We start from the raw sequence: 24,952 nt of genomic DNA, 5'->3' as shown, positions 1-24,952 counted from the left end.
GACTCAATGAGCAATAATTGATCTTGAATCTGGAGTGAACTTTCTGAGTTTTCCCCCCAAAGTTGCACAAACTCATCAGGGCTGTGTGGGTGTCGTGCGATCAGATTTGATTGACACTGCTGGCAACATTTTGATTCTGAAGTTGTTCAACTTCGATTGCACAGGCATATGTGACATTGACATTTTTTTTTTTTTTTTCAACTGGGTCCTGCCCACTTAAAACCAGTGAGAAAAGCACTGATTGACAACACAAATATAGACATCATCTGTTCAAACTTGGGCATAAAATGTTGTGTGGGACATTGAAGACCCCGTCACGCTGAAGGGGGTAAAAAAAAAAAAAAAAAAAAAAAAAATTCTCGAAAATAGGTTTTTCAAAAACTGCGATTCTACAGGCTTGCTGAACCTGGATGCAGTCTGTAGTCATATATTAGCTCTTACTGTTAGTGCTGCCAAGTGTTTCATAACAGGTATTAACTATATTCACAGTGTGCCGATGTGTCACAATGCACACAGAGGTGAAGGCATAGTCTGAAATTGTGTCAGATCAGGGGAGCCGACTGCAAGCCCACATTTCATGTTTGTCAGCTCTGATTAGTTTTCAAGTGTTCGCCGCATGACATTAATGTGAGGCCACGCAGGGTGACATGACTGCAGACTGTGTACTCGAGAGGCTGCATCTATTTAACAGGCATGGTTGTTTTTGCGTGGTGCAGTTCGCGGGGTAAGGGCGCATTACAAACGGGCGGGCGGGCGCGGAGAAGGTCACAGCAGATTGACAATGAGAACGCAATAGGTAGCACTCCTAAGGAGCGCAGCTTGACCTCTGACATGACCTGGACGGCTCTCGACGAGAGCGGCATGCTTGCTCATCCTTTCTGGAAGTGCTGAGTCATGGCTGGTCAATATCACCTTATTATGATGTCAAACAGAATCAGGTTCGCCGCGATGAGGCTCGCGGACGGGGCCTCGGGTTGATTTAGTTTAGCGTCGGCGCGGGGTGCAATGAGCTGAAAAGCAATTAGGTCCATTAAGAGATCAACTGGGATGGCACGAGCAGCCATGGTGTGCAGCAGCCGGAGCACATAGAAAAAGCGAGAGATAAAGGTAGTGGGGGGGGGGGGGGGGGGGGGGGGGGGGGTTTAGACAGATCGAGTCAACTCCTGCTTGACGGAGTCGCTCTGTGGAACTCAGCTCAGGACATCTGTCTGGTGAAACGGTGCATGTTTGGATCTGAAAGTGTCCGAGCTGGAGAGATATGCACGGAACTCACGGATTTAAGAAAAGTGGAGAAAAAAAGTCAGTGAGACAGTGCTGTCTACTGCCCAACTTGAGTGGAACACATCTGTCGCCATAGCTAATAAAGCTTTGCTCAAGAGTGAAATTCTGTGCTACTTCCATGCAAGTATGTCTCAAACCAATGCACGTGATCTCCACATGCTCAGTGTGCACTTACTGTGTATACAGACATGATGCAGGCATGCACTGAGACAGCACTGAATTACTGCAGTAAGTCCATCCATCCATCCATCCATCCATCCATGGGACTCCTGGTCAGTTTGCTAGTCCATCTCAGGCTGGAAGTTATATGCTGAGCAGTTAAACTAATGAGACACGTCATACTATGCTGGTCCAATGGTCCGTCTTGGTGTACTGGGGTTCTTTCTCCCGAGTATCATGCCTGATACTGCCATCGGTACAGGTGCATCCCTGATTTGAACCATACAGTGTCTTGTGAAGGTGCTCCCCTCTGCACACAATTTATGAATAAATTATAGTTAGACAAAAGCAAATCAGAATTTTAATGGCTATTGCTATTTAGTGAAATTTAGTCACATCGGTCCAAGTTGATCCACTTCAGATACTGACATCAGGATATTTTCATTTTAACTAAATAAATATGAATACACATAGGTAATGTATTAAAAAAAAGCACTTTTAAAACACATTTATGCTTTTCTTTTTTACAACCCAGGTATTTTACCAGTAAATGATTGTTGTTGCATCCAGTAACATATTGTATGTATATTTCTAATTATTATTTTCATATATTTCAGGCTAATCACAGAGATAGACAGACTAGACAGGGTCAGGTAAATTAAGTACTGATAATTTGACCCCGTCATAAACCATATTATTAATAATATTATGATTTTATTTATTTATTTTTATCCCTGCTGTTATGCACGTGTGTTTTTTGGGGGAAAATTGTGCACTCTCGCTTCCCGTCTCCCTCCACTCCCATTCATTGTCCTTTCATTTATTTAAATTTCCCCTCGTCTAAAAGCCTTTTACCTCCTCCTGCCATCATCTTATCTCTGTTGCTCATTTATTTACCTATTCTCCTCCCCGCTCTCTGCAGCCGCTCCTTCGGCTCTCTCCCTCTCCGACTCTCCAAACTAATAGTGACATATACCTCCATTCTGCCTGGGCCTCTTTCTGTCACTCAGCCCCTCTCTCTCTCGCCGTCCTTCTCTCCATTTCTTTCTTCCAGCGCATGTGGGCACCGGGCATTTATGAGGAGCCTCTCGCCATGGCCGATTGATCATGGCCATTGTTTGCAGTGGGGCCTCTATTTTACAGTTCAGTGTTCATGAAAAGGAGCTTTTGCGACTCCGATCTGACAATTCCTCCGCCCCAAAATATACCTTTGCTCTCTTTCTCTCCCGGTCCCCTCGTCGTCTCTCGCTTCCTCTGGCCGCCGATCCCCCCCCCCCCCCCCCCTGACATTTTCACAAGCACACCTTCATCAATTTCACACTCCCAATGCCCTTCTGTGCCAACTTGGAAGTTAGGTGGTGCAGGTGAATTGATGGGTGAACGCTGACAAAGCTCGCTCAGATTCAAAGTCAGAGAGTGGAAGAATTATTTAAGTGGTGGACATTTCGGACACGGGGTGAATGTGTGCTGCATCCAGGGACGGGAAGTAAGAAGCACAGATAGTATGCTACTGTACTAAAGCAGTGTCCTCGTCTGTATTTAACTGAAGCTTTGGTTATTCTGACAACTTTGTACTTCACAGATCTGAAAACAAATGTCTGTACTTTACTTTCAAAAAATGATTTATTTAACAAAGAGAGGAAACTAAATTTGACATTTTATCAAATAATTCTAATGTAATGATCTGTATTTGAAGGACATAAGTGCGCCTACTTTTATTTATTTTCTGACTTGTGGATTAATCAAAGTCCATAAAAAGCTTTGTGATGTTAAACAAGTGGACCACGGCCAATATACTAAATGGAAACTATGAAAGGCACTGTTTTATTGCAGTTGTGTGTGTCTGGCCTTACCATTTGCTGCCCCCTGTAGTTGGCAGTCTTCCCATTTATTCCCTCTAAGCATAAGTCATGCAATGTATGCTGTAATTTCAATACTGCAATAAAAGGTGCGAAGAAAGGAAACAACCTCAGCGCTCACTTCCTTCCTTCCTTCAGTCTTGGGAAATTAGGCCGTTCTGTCATCAGCCAACTGCCGCATTTATGAGCTGCGAACGTAATTGGCGGCCGTGCTGAGAGCTCAGCTGTGGAAAAGGTAGGACATTCACCTGAACAGGGCCTCAAGCGAAATACTTGAATGACATAAGAGAGAGTAGGTAGAAGAGAAGGCAGAGGAGGAAGGGGAGGAGGAGGAGGATGGAGAGGAGCAAAAAAAAAAAAAAAAACAAGTAGCAAGGTGCCTCGTTCACTGGCTTAGGGTTTATGGGATCGCTCCCAGCTGTCACTCTGTGTAGTGAATCCGCAGCACTGTAATATCTTAATTGTTTCAAATTAAATGCTCATAAAATGGCAAAGGAAATGAGTTTTTCTCTCCAGCTAATCCAAAGCAGCCCCTTGACTTATACATCTGGGCCCGCTTTAAGTGAGAGAGGGTTTAAAAGGTGGAATGGCTCCCACATGAGATGGCTATGGATAGGCTGGCGTGGAATTAGCTTTTACAGGCTGTGAACTGTGAGCCTATCACTGTGCAAATATAAATCACATGTCTCCGAACATGTCTCACTCCCTTTAGTCTCCGACTCGCTACATCTTCATGGCTCCCTTTTATTCTGTCTTAACATGTGCGCACATGAGCTTATTCCTGTGCTTGTGTGTGTTTATGTGGAGGACGCATACACACACACACACACACACACACACACACAGAGGCTTATCATAATAAACAGTCTTAATATCCGATGGGGATTCACACATTTTGTCCCTCTTCTCCCCGTGGCACTTGTGAGATTCATCTCATTCCACAGCACGCATTTAGATCACTCAACCAGCTAAAGTGTCCTGAATGACATCAACCTCATTGCCACACACACACACATACACACACAGACACACACCTGTATGCATGCATGCATGCACATGCATAATGCACTCACGCATGTTGCCATACATGCAGACCCAGACACATGTAAAGACCTCCCCACCTCAATCACCGAGAATAGCCAGTCAACATACTTCTAAGCACTGATGAGTGTGTAGCTTCCACGCTGTTTACGCACAAAGTGTATACATTCTGTGTGAGGCTCGGGATGAAATGTTTGTCATGGCTATTTTCCGCACAATTTTCACCCTGAATAGATATCAGAATTTCATATTAGCCCTTATTAACTTGACATCTCCCCTTCCATTCTTGAACAAATACCAGCTCAAAATGAAGCCCCTAACAGGCAAATCCAGCAGACAATTATGTGTCATTATATCTGCAAAGTGGTTTTTGAGGGGCTGTAGGTAGCAGCAGGGGTATGGGCAATGAAATGCATTATCACGAAATGAAATGCGAGCTGAGGAGACCTCGCATCTCCCCACTGGGAACCAAAGACACACTGGAAGGAAAATAACTGGGGTGCCGATCAGTAGATTGATGAAATCACACTTTAAGTGACGGTTTGTTTTAATGTGACTGAAAAATGACGAACGCGTACGAAAACGAAAAGCAATTTACACAGCCACCGTGAGGTCCAATACATCTCACTGGATATGGACACAACACAACTCCTTCGATGATTTCTCTCAGTCTGAATCCATGACTTTGTTCTACTGACCGGCAAGATGATACAACCTTCAAACACAACCTGTGTTGGATCTCACCATCCATTTTTAAAGAAAACTTTCCACAACAATGGACTAAATTCACCACACCCCGTTTATATTTCATTAACTCATTTGCAATGCCGACAGCCAGCTGCAAAACAGAATTGAATTAATAAAAACATCCTCTGATCTTCATCAGCTCCTCCATTCTGCAGCAGGGTATCTTGATCCAGTGTTGGATGTTGTTCACAGCACAACCCTCATGGGGGTTTGAAACCCCGGACTTCCAGTCCAAACACTTGCACAGTGTTTATTCTTCATGAGGTGTTTTTTTCTCTCTGTGCTGTCTCTTGGGTCACACGGTGGTGAAGTGGTTAGCACTCCTGCCTCACAATGAGAGCATATCCAGTTTGAGTCCAGTTTGGGGCTTGTTTTCGGCACCCCACATTCTGATGATGGATGGATTGGTGGATGGATGGATGGATGGATGGATCCTGATTTCTCTTAATGCAAAAGTAAAGTGCTAAAGCCTGAAAATTTAAACAGGGTACAAACTCGCAACAGCTTTGTAATACTTCAAAGGAAAGCCTTTTAATTACATCAGTTACTGAACCTAAACAGCTTGCATTAAACAGAGGCGTTTGTATGCAAAAACTGTGCCTTATTAAAGCTGAAAAGTGCTATTAAAATGGTTCTTAAACTACCAGTCCATTGAAAAAGATCTGTTTTGAGGACAGAATGAGGGAGAAGGAAAAAGGAAGAAACCAAGAAATGATAAAATGTGAAGGTTGTTGAAATGCATTGAATATATATAGATGGTGACGTCTGTAAATTCTCTTATATACGCAGTATGCCAAAGTTCATCATCAGCGAAGAAAATGATTTTAACGCTGTTATTAATTCGGCACAGGCATGCCTATCTTCTACTTTCCACCGGCTGTCCTGCTGTATTGTTTTGGAAGTACTGCGGTGTTTTCAATCCCTTCCTCTGATGCTTCACATCCCAACTCACCCCCCTTCTAATCCCCGCGTCTTGCTCCTTTCATTTCTACCTCTCTCAGCTCTCCCTCCCCTTCTCATTCTGTTTTTCAAGCGTCCTCTCCTCCCCTCCCTCTCCCATGACTCTCTCATCACCTTCACTCCTCCCCACCTCCAGATTTTTTTCCACCTGCATGCTGCTCAACTTCTTGCTGGATTCTTTCACTTATTTTAGATTCTTTCCCACCCTCCTGTTGTTTTTTTTTTTTCGTTGCTAATATTTGCTGTTGTTTCTTCGTATCTCTCGCTCAGCTGTCACCTTCTCCACCCTGTCTGTGGTTATCTTGTTACTGCTGTTCTGGCTGCAAATTCTCTGAACCAAAATCTCTTTTTCTTATCCTCAAATCTCATCCTGCAACATCTCTTTCTGTCACTTTGACTTCCCGCCTCGCACTATTTAACCAGCCTTTTCTTTTTTTTTTTTCTCCCCCCCCCCATCTGTTTCGTCTTCTCAGTTTTAACATTTTCTCCATTAGCTGTTGCCGTGTCGTATGCCAGGATATGCCCTTTCGCTGCCAGCCCCCCCCCCAACACACACACACACACACACACACACACACACACACACATACACTCTCCCCACTCTCTCCATGCCATGTTTGTGGCCTTTCGCTCTGTGCACATCTAATGGCTGGGGTGTAATCCACTGGCTAATCTGCTGACAGCCTGTGTGACAAGGCATTAGCTTTGTGTCACTGCCTACCATGCTGCTTCTCAGCGTGTGTGTCAGAGAGAATCAAAAAAAAAAAAAAAAAAAAAAAGAGTGTAGGAAGAGAGTCCATGAATGTGAGCGCATATGTATGCATACAAAATATGTTTGTAAAAGTTTGTGTGTGGCACGCATGTGTGATCGGGCGTGAGTAACTGCTTATGTGTGCTTGTTGCTTGATGTCAGCTGGATGGCCAAGCGGAAAATTGATACTGTAGCTCCCCAGTTTTGCATGACCTTTCACCTCTCAATTTTTTCCACTATTTATGTCCATCGCTGCTCTTCTTTTTCTTTTTTTTTTTTTTTCTTTTTAAAGCCGTCCACGGGTGATAGCAGTTTTAATAAGACGCCAGGTCAGAGTCGCTAGTGGATGCAGCAAGAGTCAGACTTCAGGACGAGACAGGCCAAAATAACCCTGTCAGGGCGCCTCGCTGCTCTGTCAGGCATCCAGCCATGTCAAATAGGGCTCAGTTTGTAACCAAATATTGGATTTTCTATTATTTCCACTATAATAGCTTGGGCATAATTGTATTTCTTTCAGCAGAAGCTTTATTATTACATCTGGGTCCAAAGCTTGCTGCCCATTCTGCCGCTGCATTTTTTACTCATTATTGATTAAGCTGTCAATTATTGTTATTCTAATTACTGTATGGATTGTTTATTCATTACAATGTATGAGAATGTCACCAGCGAAAAAGACTTGGCTTCCCCGTATCTGAAAACAAGTTTTGTGTCAATTATTACCAACAACAAAGCAGAAGTTCCTTGATATAAAATCAGAAGAGTGGAAAAACGGTGACAGTGACTTCAGCGCGCTGTCAGACGTGACCATGTGAGGGCATTCTGCTTCCAAACTCCCCCCCCCTCCTCATCACGAGCCTCTGCCCCACTAGACCTGGAGACCTCACCTCACACTCGCCCGCATTTTGCTCTATCTTTTCCAGCTTCAGTCCCTTTTCTTTAGCGATTCCCTCCCCTGTCTCCACCTGAGTGATCCCGTTATCACAGCTGACCCCTCGCTCGATCTGTCGACAGCCAAAGAGATTACACCAAAGGCCACAGAACACACTGGGCTCCCCGTTTGAAGCGAGAGGGAGAGATTGCCTGATCCCCTCATGCTGATAAACTGGCCCAGGTTGTGGGGATTCAAGAAGGTCCTGTTGGGAATGGGTGGGTTTTGTGGGATGTTTTCTTTTTTTTTTTTTTTGCTGGAGTTGACTTTAAGTCTACTTCTAATCACTGGGCTTTTCAGAGGGGATAAAGGGAAAGGAGAATGGGAGCCGGGTTTGGACTGGAATTAGGCCCTGATGGAGCCGAGGATAAGGTTGTTTGGCTGTGATTTGATAACACAGTTTGCTTGAAAGCTTGTGAGTAGCCTGTTTGATCAAATCTCCCGTGCACGTGGAATATGCTTTGCAGCTTTTGGGGAAACATGGAGATTAAAAATACTTTAGTTGTCCCTACAGGGAATTTGTCATTCACACTTCATTGGGTGAAGTGCAGAGCAGCTTGTAGATTCATTACTTTGCACAAATCTTTGAACTCATGTCAATAACAGTCTTGCGTCACACATACTGTAGCTTTTCATTGCAGCTTGGGCTCAAATTGTGCCAGTTATATCGGTTTTATTGGTTCCTAGCAGTGACTCCGGCACCGAACATTTTCCAGCTAATGAATCACAATCCCTGGGGAACTGTGATTCATCGTATACATGCTAATTTCTGGGTATTCCTTGATCCACCCATTTAAACTCCCGCGCTTTTAACTGTTGCCACATGGGGGACGCTCCTGCCACTCGAGTGAGAACACGGCACAATTATTACCGATTCATGCGCCATAAAAGCAGAGCGAGGCGAGACAGACTCTGACGAAATGCGGTTTGCCAAAATGCTGTCAGAGACGGAGGCTTGATGGCTCACTCGCCCGTGCCCTCCGCATCATGTTGTCTCCACCAGCTGTTGTTTGACAGAAAGAGATTCTTCCCGCAGTGTGCAAAGACACAGCGATCAACTTAAGAGACTTGACAGCTGCACACTATGGGGCCGTATTTCTACTGTATAATAATAGGTATTACTGACGGAGCATCTGCAAATGGCGAAAGATAATAATAATAAAAAAAAAAAAAATGGAAACAATCTCAAAAGATGTTGGAACAGTGGACCCCAGTGGTCTTTTTCTCTGAAAACATCATTGTATTTCTTTCCCAAAATCACAATGCTGTAAAATATTGAGCTGCCATATGTGTGTTTGTAAAATCCACCTTTTTTTTTTTTTATATATAACTGTTTTGTGTCTTGAAATTGAGTGATTGCAGCTGAACCAAGTCGTACAGAAGCACCCCAGCCAACGCCGTCCAGGGGAGCAGTGAAAGAAACTGCCTTTTATCGATCTGTCCTAATTACAGGAGTCAATAAAATTTATGGCTTTCAGGCCTGCCAGAAGCCCTTTATATGGCATACTGAGTTAAGCAATCCCATCTAATGGCAAGTGATCAAATGATATACAGCTCTACCAAGTAAAAAGTTACAGAACCAACACAGAGGGGGGATAAAATCCAGTCTGGAGCCTCATTGGCAAACAAGGTAGTCAGAAGTGTGCATTTGTTATTGCAATGCTCTTTGTGTTTTTTTTTAACAACACACAATAACAGATTGTCAAGTGAAAACTGAGTCTTGCTTTGAAACAACTTCATGTTGTATAGATATCGCTTTCAATGCGGTCTGTGCTTTACAAATGCGACCAAAAGCCAAACCAATCCCACTGCAACAAACCATTATGGCCGTAACTCAATCCAGTCAGAACCCAGTCCAAGCCATATGCTTTCCCTGACAGGAAAATCCAATGCACGCTACAAACAAAGCCATACCGACTCTCTTGTTGCGAGAACGGGGGCTGGGCTTCCAACACTTAGTAGATCATCGTAATTAAAACATAAATTGGCGCTATCGAGCTGCATGAAGTCGCCGGTGCAGGTTCCCAGGAAGCATTGATTCATGCATGCACTTGGAAACAATTGCTCTGATATGCACAGAGTAAAATATAGAAGCATTATAAATAGAATCGATAGCAAACCAGCGGCGGAGATTCTTCAAATACTAGACCATGAATTACAATCAGGCAAATAATGAAAGAAGTATGGACAGAACTGCACACACAGGAGAGATGCAGATTGAAGAAAGAGATGCATTTGGAGAGAAATCTCTGAAGAATGCTGGTCAAGAATTATTGGGGGGATCATCGATTCAATTTGATAGTCTATTGAGGTAACGGAGAGGAAGTCACATCCAGGTTAAACCAGTTATACTGACCACTGTTACTCCTTTTATTTTCAGAAGATGGCCCAGTAAGAGTGACACAGTTCCAAAAGCCTAAAAAGCAAAAAGCATGTTCCATCTTTCAGGTAAAACTGTGTGATCCAAGTGTTGTGTGTTGCTTTATAGTGTAGAGAATTAAGAGCAATTGCTGACAAAAAGCAGAAAAAAAAGCACCATAATTTTTCTTTTCTTTTTTTTTCCCCCCCCCGGCTTGGTAGAACACCAATGACAAATAACAAAAAAGGCACATTTTGTTTTCTGCTTTCTTCAAATGCAACATTCAAAATGTATTTAGTGCTGTTTCTTACAAAAACTTTTTTTTTTCTCCAGCAGTGACTGAGCTTTATCTCAGTCAGCCATATTTGTTAGTTTGAAAGCAGTCCTAATTTACCCCCAAATACACAGAAAATTAGTCCTACTTAAGATAGTCAACAACAAGAGTGCTTTGTGCAGCCAGTGGACTTTGATGTGTATCTTTTAGTCAGAATAAGCCATATCCAAAGCCCGCCATCTGAGGACGGGTAATGGAAGAGATAAAGGCCTGGACTCATATTGGCATAACCCAATGTAACCTTATTTCACTCTCATTTGCGTTTATGTTGAACTATAATAGTCAGATAAATGCACATAAAATGCTGCCACTGTAATTCCCACTTTGATAATCTGATGTATAAATCTGTTGCAGCACAGCATTGCAGTGTGTACGCGCTGCTGAACGTGTGGATTTCTTTCAAGACCTATTTATTTGGGTTTAAATAGGCACTGGAGATGCTGCAGAGCTGCAACAATCTGAACATCCTTTGACCTGGCAGTGTTTCTTTAAGCAGCACCTTTTTTTTTTCTTTGTTTCTTTAAGAAATGTTCATCAAGCGTGATGAACAGACGCACAAGGTTTGCCGTTTGCGAAGTTGCCATGTGCTATGGCTGAGGGACTGCTCTAAGACAGCTCTGGGCCCACACCTGAACCCCATGTTCCACATTTAATCACTTCACGGGCAAGAATTACTTGACATTTTGAAGTAATGGTGCACTCACTGCACACCGCTATGGTGAATAAGTTTGAAATCTATTTTAAACCTCCCAAAAAAGTGTTAAAAACCAGAAAGATATAAACCAGATATGTATGATTTGTTGTGTTTTTTCATCTTCATAACCAACATGCTATGGGAGCGGTGTCTACTGGACTCGGGGAGAAAGTAAGAGGGGCGGCGGAGGAGTTACACGCGAGTGCACGCATGAAGACAGCTATGGCACCGGAGAGAGGCTCCAGAGAAAGAGTGGGCTGGATGTATAGGGAAAATTGGATAGGGAAACAACAGAGGGGAGGGGAGAGGCAGGCACGAGGAGATAGCAAGGGTAGAGTGGCAGGAGAATGAGAGAGGGTAGAAAGGAGGGAAATGAAGGAGAGGGGGGCGAGGAGGAAGAAGGGTAAGTTGGAGAAAAGCAAAGGAAGGTGGTGGAAGGAGAGCTTTTCCTCCCAGCCGTATACTGTATCCTCAAAGCGGCTTTCATCCGCCCTCACATCGCCGGGCTGGATTGGGGGAACCTCTCTGCAAACTCCACACACAGACACATGCTGATCATGCCAAAAAAATGTCCTTTGACAGTAATCACTAGTCTACCTTTTGGCATCATTCAAGAAAAAAAAAAAGAAAAAAGGGATTTTGTTGCTACGGGGAGCTACTTAAAAAGGAAAATAGAAAGCTCAAAATGTTTCCTCTAATTATAGCCAAAGTGAGCCTCATGAGCCAGCTGAATATTGAACCTTTTTTACCTCTCGAAGATGGAGACACAATTGAGTGACTTTCTTTTTTCTTTTGTTCTGCAGGAAGTGGCTCTCAGTGAAGAGCACGTTCACACACACAGAAAAGACAAACACGAGCGTATCCACAGATGGATCACCATATAGTTTCTATATTCCTATTATATAATAATAGACAAACTTTTACTGGAGCCATTAAATATGCACGTGCACAGTAATGGCTTACTAAAGATACACACACACACACGCACACACACAACCTGAGTAAATGCTCAGAGCAGAGAGGAGACAAAGGAATTAAAGCAAGTCTGACTAACAGAGTATGACGTGTCCAAGGCCTATCACTAATTATGCCCCCACTGCTACAAACTGTTCCCTTTCTATGATCCACTGAAACGGGAGACAGCAGAAAAGGCTACAGCAATTACTGCTGAAGCCATCCTATAAGTGAAGTGTGTGTTAGTCATAAGAAGGTGCAAGATAAGGGAATTAGAATATGAGGACGCCACACTCTCACCACGCTCCTATAGAGTTTGATGATATATGTATATATTTTTCTTTTCTATGTCAGATTGTGATGGGATGAAACAAAAGAAAAAAAAAAGCGTTGTTACATATGTTAACAGATAGCATAGTGGTTGTGGATTTATTTGGCAATGTTAGGATAAGATTTAGTATTTGGTAAACAGGAAACTCAGAAATATCCAATGTTGCACAGAGAGCATTTGCTGGAAAATGTCCTACAATTTTGTCATTTGCATGGACAAATATGTTTTTTTTCCCCACCATATTTACTCCTGAAATTGTTTCTTTCATTCAGATTGTCAGTCGTGGAACGTTTTCCCTTATCAGGCTGCAGAATCGAGTGCATAATTGTGATGTGCTCATGTTCATATCTGAACGAGAATCATTGTGCATTTTCCATGTCTTGGCCAGACTTAACCCGGCAACCCCATTTTTGGTGGAATAGAGCAAATTAATAGCGTCTCACTTAGTAAACATGAGCCACTTCTCTCCAATTCACCAGCATTTAGTGGTCAAGTCTAACAGGAGTGGAGCATTTTCCACCGTGCACGTAATGACTGAGTCCACCATGTCAAACCAAGCGTACAATGCAAACACAAGCAGATCTGGTCCGTTCGTTAAACACGCTGTCCACACAGAAGATGCTCCCGCAGATTTATGTTGCGATCCAATGGCCCGTTTAGATTTCTCGCTCCCGTCTTCTTACAATGCACTATCGCATTGCCAGCGGAGATGATGGGCGAGGCACGCCATTTATCTCTGCCAGATCCGATTGAACACAGTTTCTTATTGGCTGGGCAGGATCCGCGATCGCTAAGGCGGCACGTCGGCCTGTTGGACCGTGCTAATTAAGCAGGAAGGTAGCACGTGATTGTTCACCGTCTGACCTCTAACTTTCCATCCTGCTGCAGCAAACATCAAGTGAATCTCAGGCCGCGGCGCAACGGGCAACTGGAACTAAAACGGCGGTTATCACCTCTGCCGTTAAAAAAAACAATGAGCTTCAGGAAAGATTTTGTTCGCTTACCTTTCAGCACTCAAGCAACCTTTCCAAGAGTTCAAGAGCTGCGGGAAAACAAGAGAAAAAACACACGTTAGAGCACGATATCAATGAATTTGCTGAAAAGACATGTAACAATGTCCCTTTGAGTGAATGAGTTCAAGTGGAATTGGTGAAGACATAACATTTTGTTGTTTTAATCACAGCTACAACAACGCAGTGATCTGTTGCCTTGAGCTTAGCACTAATTCACTCCTGCCTTTGCCTTTTTTTTTTTTTTAAATAGTGTAAAGGGCAAACATTTATTAGCCACTGATTACAGCTGGCAGGCATACGTGTCTGACTCTAAAAAGCTTGTAATTTTCCAGCGTGCTACAAAAGCCCTCGTCTTCCCCACATATATCCGGTCACTGCCTGAATGTGCCGTGCTTCCCATGCATTTCACTGGAGGAGCACAAAAAAGGGCGATGAGAACAAAGGGGGAAATGGGAGTTTGGGGGCCTCTGAGCAGCTTTTTAGTTTAGTACTAATTAAAATGTGGGAGGCCCTCGAAAGGTCAAAGATTGACCAAGGAGCAAATAGGGGAAAAAAAGAGAATCAGGGAAAGTCGCTGCATAAGACGCTCAAGGTCTCGTCGATGATTACCAAGCTCAGTTTCAAAAGGGGAATCGGGAGAGACGGGCGAGAGAATTAGTCGTGTGACTGATAAACAGCATATCTCCATGCTTCGTTCCCTTCTTCTTTTTTTTTTTTTTTTTCCTTCAGCTGGGAGATAAAATTCAGGCTTGGCAATGGTTGCCAGCACAATTGATTCTGGCAGAGGAATATGACTGCAAAGAATGAGGGCTAAGTATCTGAATAGCTGCTGTCAAAATGCTGAAGGGGACTTTATTCCTAGTTTATATGCAAGCTATATCATAGTTACTAAATGGTGTGATGCAGCGTGATGTACAGTGCGCTGCCATTTCTTTGGTGTACGCTCTCGGAGCTGTGCGAGGCACACGCTTATGAATGCCGTGCCTGGGTTCAGCAAATGCAGTGAGAATGTGCTTGGATGTGACAAATCCTTTACATTTTTTCAAAATATAAAGCCTTGCCGCAATTAGCATAAACTCAATATCGCCCTGGATGTCGGCTCATTATGTATAAAAGTTAAATTTTAGATATCTGATGTACTTCAACTTAAAAAAAGAAATCCATTTTCAATTAATCTTCTCTTTTCAAGATGACGCTCGGCATCAGTCATATCTCGCAGTGGAGAAATCTGATGCAAGCATCAATTGGGAGAAAGCAAATGAGAGAGCAAAACACAGTGGAGAGTTAGGGAAGAGAAAATTGGTAGCCCTATTGTGTCTGATCCATCCCAGCTCCACTAAAAAGGTTTCCTGACCCGTGGGGAATACAGAAAATGATTAATAGGTACACCCCAGCAATCAGCAGGCAATGAGAGAGCCACCTGTCAGCTTTTGCTGCCCTTTGTAGATTTATAGCTAATAATTGGCCTTGAATATAGCCACTCAGGTACTATCAGAACCTTGCAGAGCCAGTAGGTTACAAAGACGGAAGGAAGGAAATCAATATGTTTGTCTTATGTGGAATATTGTGAGTATGTGGAGATTCAGAAAATGACTTCCAACTGAGAAAAGTATCGGATAACAAGGTTCATTCTCTAAATCTGACACAAATAATGGCACACATGCCTGTCCCGCTTTTATGGCAGACATTAAGGCTAGTCATTCCACAGTGCAGTTTAAAATGGCAAATTTGACAGTGTTAAGGGTCCTTAAACGCCCCACCGAGACCCCGCGGTCTGAGGCGTATTTATCCAGCTGCCGCCCGACAACACCTTGATCCGAGATTATTTCTTAAGCGTTCCCAAATAATGAAAGTAGTAAATGTAGCAACACGGGGAATAGACATGATGACCTTCTTAAAACGCCATCTGTTGCGCAGCACAGCCACAGCAAGGCAAGATTAGCCAGCCAGGCTGAAAGAGTCACATTACACGACACCCACAGTGTTTCACGGCACGCTAAAGGACAAAATACAGCATTTGCACATCACTTAGTGTAAAAAAAACACTGTTGCATGTTCATAATGGCTTTTATCTCGCAGCCACGGGAAACATTTGAGCTATTTTAATAAATACAGTTGTGAGATCTGATTTGCACACAGGCTACTGTAAACCAGCATGGAGGGGGAAAACTTGAATGCCGTCTTTTGACATTTCCACCGGCATCGGTGACGGGCGATTAAGACGGGCCAGAAAGTGATATTATCTTGCCGTGTGTAAACATAGTCTGGGAATATCAGATCTGATGTGCAGTGATGATGTGCAGCCTACCTAAATAACCCAGCCGATGACAGGCCTTAGCGCTCCAGTTATTCCTCCTCTAATGCCCCCCCATTACCGGCTCCCTCCCCCCACTCCACAAAGTTTTTCTTTTTTTTTTTTTTCTGTTCCCTTCTTTCACTTCATCTTTTTGTCTTATTTTTTCAGGATTTGAGACATTTCTTTTCCTCTTCACCTTCATGTCAGGGTCACTGTCCTTTTCGCCCGGCTCACTATTCCCCATCCTATCCTCCCCAGATCTTTCCGCCCCCTCTGTCCCTTTTTTTCGAAACTCTCTGTCCATTGCCCTCCTGACAGCCACCCATCAACCTGGGTGCAATTTAAAAAGCCCTTCAACAGCTGCCATTCCGTCGGGCCAGCTATCAGTCCAGCTGCCAAAGCCCAGACAGCGACTCTGCTTCAGCAAGCAGCTCTGGACGTCAGGTTGGTTCCTCCAATTCCAAATGGACTGAAGGTGAAAGACTCTATTTCTCGGAGATTGGCTGGGCCGAAGACAGGGTGACAGAGGTGGAGATCCGAGGAAGCGCCGCTACTTCCTTCCCCGGCATGTTACGGCCAACATCTGGCACGCAGCGCTGTGGTCTGGAGACAAATGGTTCGGCTTCATGTTGGTTGATGGATATGATTTAAGAATATCAGCATGAAGCACAGCGTCGAGGTCTATTGGTAAACATCACACTGCTTTGGGGAGAGAAGGCTCCTGGGGAAATTCTGTAAGGACGAAGAGTAGCGTTTGTGGTTGTGCAGAGATTTATCACTTCCTTCTGTGTGTGTGTGTGTGTGTGTGTGTGTGTGTGTGTGTGTGTGTGTGTGTGTGTGTGTGTGTGTGTGTATGTGTGTGTGTGTATGAGCTGAGGCTGTGTGTCCGCCTGCCTGCCTGCATGCATACATTTCCCATCTGAATGTGCATGTTGCCTGAAACAATCAAGTGAAAACATCTCAGGCTAAAGGCTCGGCAGCCTGCTGTTGTTCGCCGCTCCATATGTCTTTGTCAGAAATATTTGCTGTGCACCGAATGAGGGATGACATCAATCCAAGTGCTATTTTTCCAGTTGCTCCTTCTTGAAGATGGCAAAAATTGCACTGATAGATGCCAGATCGGCCAACGCCGCCATCAAATCTAACAACTGGCCACTGGTGACATTCGCGAACACACCATCTGGTCTCCAGCCTCCAATACTCATTTAAGGGGAAAAATGGGAAGGCTGCAGCCTTTCTCCTGTCACAATTAGCAACTGTGTGAGATGGATGTGAGACTCGCTCTGCTGTTGTAGATCAGTGAAAGATGTGAGCCTGGGAAATGTGTTGAGGCTGTCTGCATGTGTTTATTTATTTATTTATTTATTTAACTGGGACTGACACATGCTGGCCTCCGTATTCCTCACGTTCACCCACTCAGCTGGACTTGTGCTCCTCTCTGTCTGCAGAGCCCGGAGTGAAAATCACCAGCACACTGAGTCTGTGTCAAGATAACACAAAATTAAACTTTAGAGATGTTTTAAAAAATTTTTTTTGCCTCGAGTCAGAATGTACTTTATGCTTGTTTGGCATTTCCACTCTTTTTTGATCACGGTCAAATGCAAATATTTAACGCTTCTTTGTTTAGCAGAAGACTGCTCCTGCAGGATTGTGTACGTGCCGCATATAGCTGAAGAAGCGCAGCTATTTTTTTCAATTGCTTCTCCTGGAACGACTGCAGCCATTGTGTCGCAGGCTCTTGCTGCTCGCCAAAGCTTTTAGTCCATTGTGCAGCAGCATCACTTTTTGCCCACAGTCACAGGGCCGCGCCGACAAAAGCTCCAGTTGGCTGGGTCACACTGCGGCGCACCTGCAGGATGTATACATGTTTTGCATGGACAGCGGAGGGTAATCGTTGAGTCCATTAACATGAGAGGGGGGCCGAGGCTTCCAGTGAAATGAAATGCCCCGAGCGAGCCGACATCAGGGGAGACGTCTTCCCCGATCCCATTCAGCAAAGGAAGTTAATGGACTCGAAGTGGGCCGTGTAGAGTTAAATTCAATCTCCTGCCAATGGAGAGGCTTTTGATGTAGCCAAGATTAAGCAATTGTTGCGATTTTATGTTCAAACAATAAGTTTGCTCAGCTATAACTGTTCAAACTTTTTTCTCAATGATTGGAAACACAATGTAGTGAAACACATTACTGGTTAATTTAGCAAGTTTTTCTAAAGGTGTTCATGATTTTTTTTTTTTCTTTTTTTATATGTTCCCACCTATTGAAATACTTGGAAATTCATACGTAACTCCTGAAAGCTACTGGAGGATGTTTTATACTTGCATCACTTTTGCAGTTAACTAAAAAGGTGGATATAAACACAATACATGGCTTTGATTTCTTTTTATCGTGAAAATCACACATGCTTCACAAAGTTTTATTTCTAAAAATAAAAAAGTATAATACTCAAATTGTTACCTAGATAGACTAGTTTTGCTCCCAAATTTAATTACATGCTGTGGTTTTGCTACATTGTGGTTTATTTTCAAGTTTAATGAAATGTTTAAAATTGTGTCAAAGTCAAAAGTGTAACAGGTTCAAATGGTGTGTGTGAAAGTTAGCAGTCCTGTTTTAATTAGATTCACCATGTATACATTTGTGTCCCTCTCTTCAGTGAAAACAGCTGAGAGAAAGTGTCAATGTGGCGACCAGATGTCCAACCCCAATCGCCTGTTGGAAAATGACACTTAGGATACGATCAAACATGGTGTTGTGATTTTATCGTGGTTTTAATCAGGTGTACTGACCAGATGAAAAAAATGTCTTTGTCAAAGCCAAGGGCCAAAACAAGACATGGAAGTCTCCAAATAAAATCACTTCCCTGATAAATGACTAAAGGGGAAATGAGGCTGGTTATTCCTTTTATTTTTATCTCCCGTACGACGGGGCTGTGGGTGAAGGCAGGTCACACTCTATACAGGTCATTCTCCAGGTCACACAGTGCAGAGACAAACACACACACACACAACACCACCTGTTCATACCTAGGGGCAATACTCATGTCACAAAATTAACCCCCCTCCAGCTTAACCTGGACTCAAACCCAAGTCCTCCTCACTGTGAGGTAAGAGTGTAAAACCACTACTGAAATCTCTGTTTGCAGGCCTGCTTTCTATTTTTTTTTTTTTTTTTTTTTATTGCTCTGCTTCTCTCCAGCCAACAAGTGCAGGAGAAGTCATGGCTCTCTGGTGGTATACATCAGTTAATGATAGGAGTGTCCTTCCTGTGCCCTTCTGTAACAGCCAAGCATCATTAGTGAGAGGGTTAAGAGGGGGGCCAACCATCCATATGTTTCAATAATTACCCTGAACTTCTGTCAAGCAGCAATACAGCAAGGCTGCCGCGAACGCCACAGCACAAAATGCACTCAGAGAGGAACTGATCCCCCTTCCTGTAACATCCTCCTGTGTAATTTCTTGGAGGAAAAAAAAAAAAACAAACAAACATGTAAAGTCGATGAGGGCGAAGGCAGCGAATGTTTAATCACGTGGCACCGTGAGTCACGTTCTAACCTCCGCTCCTCCCCTCCCAGCTCTCCCAAATCGCAACCCCCGATCTATTTTCTGCCTGGCTAGTCTTATGAAACCGCATATATTCTGTCAGATTACTCCCGTCACATCCCCGTACTGTTTAGTTCTCGGCCGTTTGAGGGGCAGATTTGGACGCGGCGGCCAAAACAACACAGAGTGTGCGAGCTGATCAGAGCCGGGCCTCACCTCGGAGATTTACCACTGGACCTTTGAGCCTGAAAAGTTAAATTCATGTGTTTTTGCTTGTTTTTAGTTCCTTTTTTTCATCCTCTGATGTGGCCAATCGAGTTGGAATAATGTTTAGTCTCAGTAGTGAACTATATTAGCATGATAATGTGCATTTCCTGTAATCTCACAAATATTTTTACATTACGGTTTAGCAGTATTTGTCCTCAGAGAAAACATAGATGCACTGTTATGCTTCTGTTTTTCTTAATATCTACTGTATATTCTTTTCAAAGGCATACTATCAGTCTCAATGAGCCAATTAAAATGACCTTTACTTTAATAATTTGCTTGACTAGGCTAACAGTCTGTAATGCACCATTAATATGAGTGTGCATGAATACATTATTTTCTGCTCTCACTATATTATGAAAATAATACAATAAATAATTTCCTGAAAAAGTGCGTCGACTTAAGAAAAGACATGAAACTTTAATTTGCTGGGAAATTACCTTAAAGTCTCTATTCATTCTGATCCTGAGCCGGCGTTGTGAATAAAAATGGCCGTGAGAGGCGGTCGCTCATAAAAATGCACACGTAGAGAGAGGGTGTATCAGGGCAACAAATCAGAGCCAACGGGCCAAAACAACTTTTATGTTCAGCGATGAGGAGCTCACCTTGCATCAGGTCGACGCTCCGTTTGAGCCACATGAACAAAACACAACCGACGATATGATGAAAGCAATGTTAACCAAATTTCCTAATTTTCTAGCAGCCTTGTTGTCGTGAAACGAGCTGTAAATTGAAGCTGTTGAGATGATTTATATATAGATTTGTGTTAAAAAAAAAAAAAACTGCAAGTGCAATGTATTCAGTGTGTGCTGATGGTGATCTGTTAATGCCTGCATATGACAATATTATCATCAAGTGGATTTTATTACTCATCTGCCAGTGAGGCGAGTCCAGCAGGAAGCAAATTTAACTTAAAAAAAAAAAAACATGTGAGTCATTTACAGGTTAAAAAAAAAAAAAAATATTACAGACACACAAGCAGACTTTTCCACAAGTTAACACTAAACCAGTTGACAAAAACACTGAGGTTAGGGTACAATCGTCTGCAGACACGCTGACATTCTGTAACCTTTGATTTCCAACCGCTCCGTTCAAATTTGCATGTCGGCAACTTTACGGGGGAATACCCATCGGAATACGACCACAACATGAAAAGCTGCTCCGACGCAAGAATGAGACACTGACCTTTATACTCTGTAATTGTTTTATTCTTAGATTAAAATAAGATTTCCACTTCTGGGGAAGCTGACAATTCTGGACCTTTACACAGATTCCATAGACCATAAAGGTGGAAAATGGCAAAAAAGCACCAGTTCCCGAAGTCAGAATTCAGCTTTTTGTGAAGAGAGGATGGAGCCACGTGGCTGAGCTGTCCTCTGCCACTGTGGCGTCCTGTGATTGCCTCAGCACAGTAGAACTGCATTAGCTTAATGCCTTTTCAACAGCATCAATTTGAGATTTCTTTCTTGTCTTTTTTTTTTGAAACGCCACTGTGCTATTCAAATTAATACATTCACCAGCTCTTTTCCTGGTGGCCATTAAGGCAATTTATTCATGTGTGTTTTTGAGCTAGCGCTTCAATAAAATAAGAAAAAAGAAAGAAATACAGATGACAAGTTTTGATCTGGTGAGTTTGCATAATTGTGCATCAGACGACTTATTAAATGAAATTAAAGAAATCAATTACTATGGAATTCAAAGTCTTTTAATTGCTTAGTGCTTTCTTTTTTTTTCCTTTTCTTTTTTTGCTTTGTGATATGAACTTGCAATGCATCATGGGACAAACGTGTGAAAGCAGCGTGCCTCTCATTCAACCACATCCAGCTTTTTACTCGGGCGAAGATGTGAGAAGTTTGTAGAATCCTTGAACGCTGCGAGAGCAGTTTGACACGTGTTCACCTCCCGACAGTGAATTTGTGCTCCTCTGCTCCGGCAGTCAGAAATAATGTCACCGGTTATCGCCGTCATCATCAGCGGGGGCTGCGAATGTGAAACGTTTGCCTCGCCACTCTTAATAAAAAGATAACTTAAAAACCAGATATGAAACGAAGGCGAGGTACAAGGAATGCATCTGTTTACTCCAAATGCAGAACACAGCCTGTTTCCCGATGCATTCATTCAGTCCCCGTCCTATCTGTTCTCCCATGAATGGAAATCTCCCAAACGCCACGCCGCAAAAGAAGTTGCTAAGCCATTTGGATCAAGAATCTCCCCAGGCAAATCAGCAATTAGAGCCTAAGCTGCCTTGCAAAATCAATTAGGAGTCGTAGTATGTGTTACAGGTACAAGAGTGGCTGGCACCTCTCTAAATAGACCAGGAAAAGAGCCTTAAGTCTGTCATGCAAGAGGGTGTAATCTGCACCCCTTCGTCGCCAGAATTCTCCAAAAAATCTTGCGTTCCTGCGAGGAGCAGTTTCACACACTGCGTTCCCGTGTTGCTAGAAAGTTTTGCGAGTTTGAACAATGCGAAGAAGTTGACAGCGCACACAGCCTGCAACCAAAAGGCCCTCTGTCGTTACGATGAAGTCAAGTTATCCATTGATGCAATAACATCTGAGACGTTGCATCTAAACTACGGCCGAGACGCCGGCTTATGTTTATTTGTGCTCTCCATCTTTCACGCCACTCTGGCATGTTTTTTTTTTTTTTTTTTCTTCTTTTTTTCCCCGGGTTTGTGTGAACAGTTAAACTTGAGGGTTTGTTTGTCTGTGGTAGCTCTGTGATGGGAGCAACTTGTCCAGAGTGTTTCATTCTATTGTGGTGAACTTTAAGCACGCAATAAATGTTTCCCTGGCCCTCTGGGGCAAGCAGAAACAGGCTGTGAACAAAATATTGGCAAGCGGTTGCCTAAGCACACACGGAGCAGTAACGGGAAAAAAAAAAATATTTTCATTGATTTGGAGTTGTACTTGTGGCCACCTGAGACATGTAAGTTCAGTTTGTTTTTTTTTTCGCGAGCTATCCTTTTACCCTGTTTTGTTTCCTCCACTTCGTGAGAGGAAGGGCTGGTTCTTCGGCAGCGAAATATTGAGTGATTCTTCACCTGCTAGTTGCGAACACAAAACAGTATGGCGAAACACACACACAGAAAAAAAGATAACTTGATTCTGTGACCAAAAGAAATTCCCCGTATTTTTATATGTAGTGACCTCTAGTGGTCAATTATATCAGGAGAGAAAATGTGGTTGAATTTTAAGATGGATCAGGCCTTGTTTATTTTACCTTTCAAGTGATAAGGCATCAGTTTTGCGTTTGTGTGAGGAAGGTTTCACGTTGGAGGACAATGACTGAAACAGTCATTACTCTTTTCAAGCAGCACAATGCTACAGCCACGTGCACAAGATCACGACAGGGATAATTGAGGGGAACAAATTAAAGGTAAAGCAAGAGTAACTTTCCTAAATAACCAATTCATTTGTCTTTAGTTAAATTACTCCAACCTTTTCTAACTACTAGCTGTAATCAATTAGTAATTTTCAGCACTGGTAACAAGTCCATTCTCATTTTGAGAGGAAATTTAAGCCCCGTGAAGACAAATCATACTGTTCGGTTCTCCTAAAACTACCAACCAACATAAATCTGAAAACACAGTAACATGTTTAGTCTTGTAACTATGGCAACAAAAGTAATGCTGATTTAGTGAGAGCACCTGGAAATTAAGCGAGTTGGCGGGACTGTAATCTGGCTACGCTAACAGAAACAGCAGGACTGTACATTGCTAGAAGCAGTCTTTCATATCCGCGCTTTATTTGATGTAGGAACATTCATTATTGGCGCTTCAGGCTATTAACGTCACTGTTAGGATTAGGAATAGGTTTTGCCATATAGAATGATTATGCTTTGAAAAGCACTCAGGACCGAATGAGAAGGAGCTACTTTTTTTCCCCCCCCATTTGAAGCTGGCTTCTTCAACTTTCACTGCGATAATTAATGAGATCGACATTTTCAATTATCTGTTTCCTGCCTTTACTTGGCTGTTTGAGCGAGCAGCTGTTGACTTCGACGGGGTAGGGAGACGGGTGACGGAGAACAAAGAGGGCAGCATCTGGCTCTTTGAAAGACGGCATGTTATTTTTCATCAATAGCTCTGTGTGGCACACCACCACCAGAACAGATTCCTTCCATGTGTGTCTAATATAGTTGGACACAACCGTGTGTACCAGTTTCAGTTCAGTTAAGTTATGCAGACAGACATGTGGTTTGTTTTATGTTGCATTCGGGAACTGAACAGTTGGTACAGAGGCTTTTACCACAGAAATAAGTAACCGTTTGATGCTGTTTAACAGCCCCAGCCTTAGAAATACTGCCTGATTTAACCATCACTAAAGCACTGCTCACTGCAGAACTTCACAGCGCTCCTCTTTAGATACGTGACGGATGTTAACGACTTTCTCCTCGCCACACAAGCAGCTTTTCCCGACATCCCTACCTATGTAATAACCGCTGCCAAGCGCAGCCGCTCACAACGGCCCTCTTCAGTGCTGTTTAATGCCGAGCGAAGCCTTTCAGTGACAAAATGGGTCATGTAGAGACACGGGGCTCTTTTTAACTTTGACCAAGGTCAGTAGGTCTCCGCTGGCTTGTGTCCCATTCAGCTGGGAGCTGCAATTACGCCGCGAAACAATGTATCACACTGAGTTAGTCACCAGTTTCCGTTGCCCACCAGTGCTATACATCAGCCTTGGCCGCACCACGTAGAGTATTTGGAAGGCCACAGCGGGCCCACAGGGGAATCATTAGTTCACATGTAAATATGAGAAACCGATGCAGATTTCACCTTGCCTGCACGGACCGAGCGAGCGGTAGCTGTGGGATGACAAACCGGGGTCATATCGCCCAGACACTCCAAATGCCTTTGGTTACCAGTGTTGTTATGATTCTGCATAATAATTTGGGAATGAAAAACACTGGCAATAAGAAGAGCAGCATGAGCACTGCCACACAAAGACATTTGAATTAACGGGGAAAAAAAAAACATGGTATGACTGCCGTGTCCTCCTCACTTAAGATGTAAATAAAATTAGGCTTCACTTTTCTTTTTCTTTTTTTTTTTTTTTTGCATGACTGTATTGCTTTCCGTGTCTCGCTGCAGTTATTCATGCGCTCCCATTAAAAGCCTGGCCCCATTTTCATGTGGCTTTGCATTTGTATAGTTTTTTTTGTGAGGGGAGGCATGCCCTGCTGCGGCGAAATAGTTTCACGCTGAGATCAGTGGAGCGCATGCAGTTCACTGAATGCTGTCGTACATTCTCACTTTTGCACATCACGGGAGATGCAACAGCTCATTCTTCCTCGCTGGGCCAGACCGAGTCAAAGATGCAAATATGGGCATTCAAGCATGGAACCCTTGACCTCGGTAGGCAAGGCTGAAATTATAGAACAGGCTGCACTTTTCCTTTCTCTGGAAAGAACAAGAAAATGCATTTGCTACCATTTTTTTTT

At 43.2% G+C, this 24,952-nt stretch overlaps 1 protein-coding gene across 34 annotated transcripts in view; it reads right to left on the bottom strand.

The window, feature by feature from the left end:
- Positions 1–24,952, bottom strand: part of LOC115386025 (receptor-type tyrosine-protein phosphatase delta) — a 355,926-nt gene that overhangs the window by 130,115 nt on the left and 200,859 nt on the right. For all 34 annotated transcript variants that reach the window (XM_030088168.1, XM_030088177.1, XM_030088172.1 and 31 more), the window contains exon 9: positions 13,403–13,440. The gene's annotated coding sequence lies outside the window, so the exon portion shown is untranslated. The remainder of the gene's footprint in view (positions 1–13,402; positions 13,441–24,952) is intronic.

The sequence above is a fragment of the Salarias fasciatus genome, chromosome 3, assembly GCF_902148845.1.
Source record: "Salarias fasciatus chromosome 3, fSalaFa1.1, whole genome shotgun sequence".
Lineage (NCBI taxonomy): Eukaryota > Metazoa > Chordata > Actinopteri > Blenniiformes > Blenniidae > Salarias > Salarias fasciatus.
This window is presented reverse-complemented; position numbering and strand designations above follow the sequence as displayed.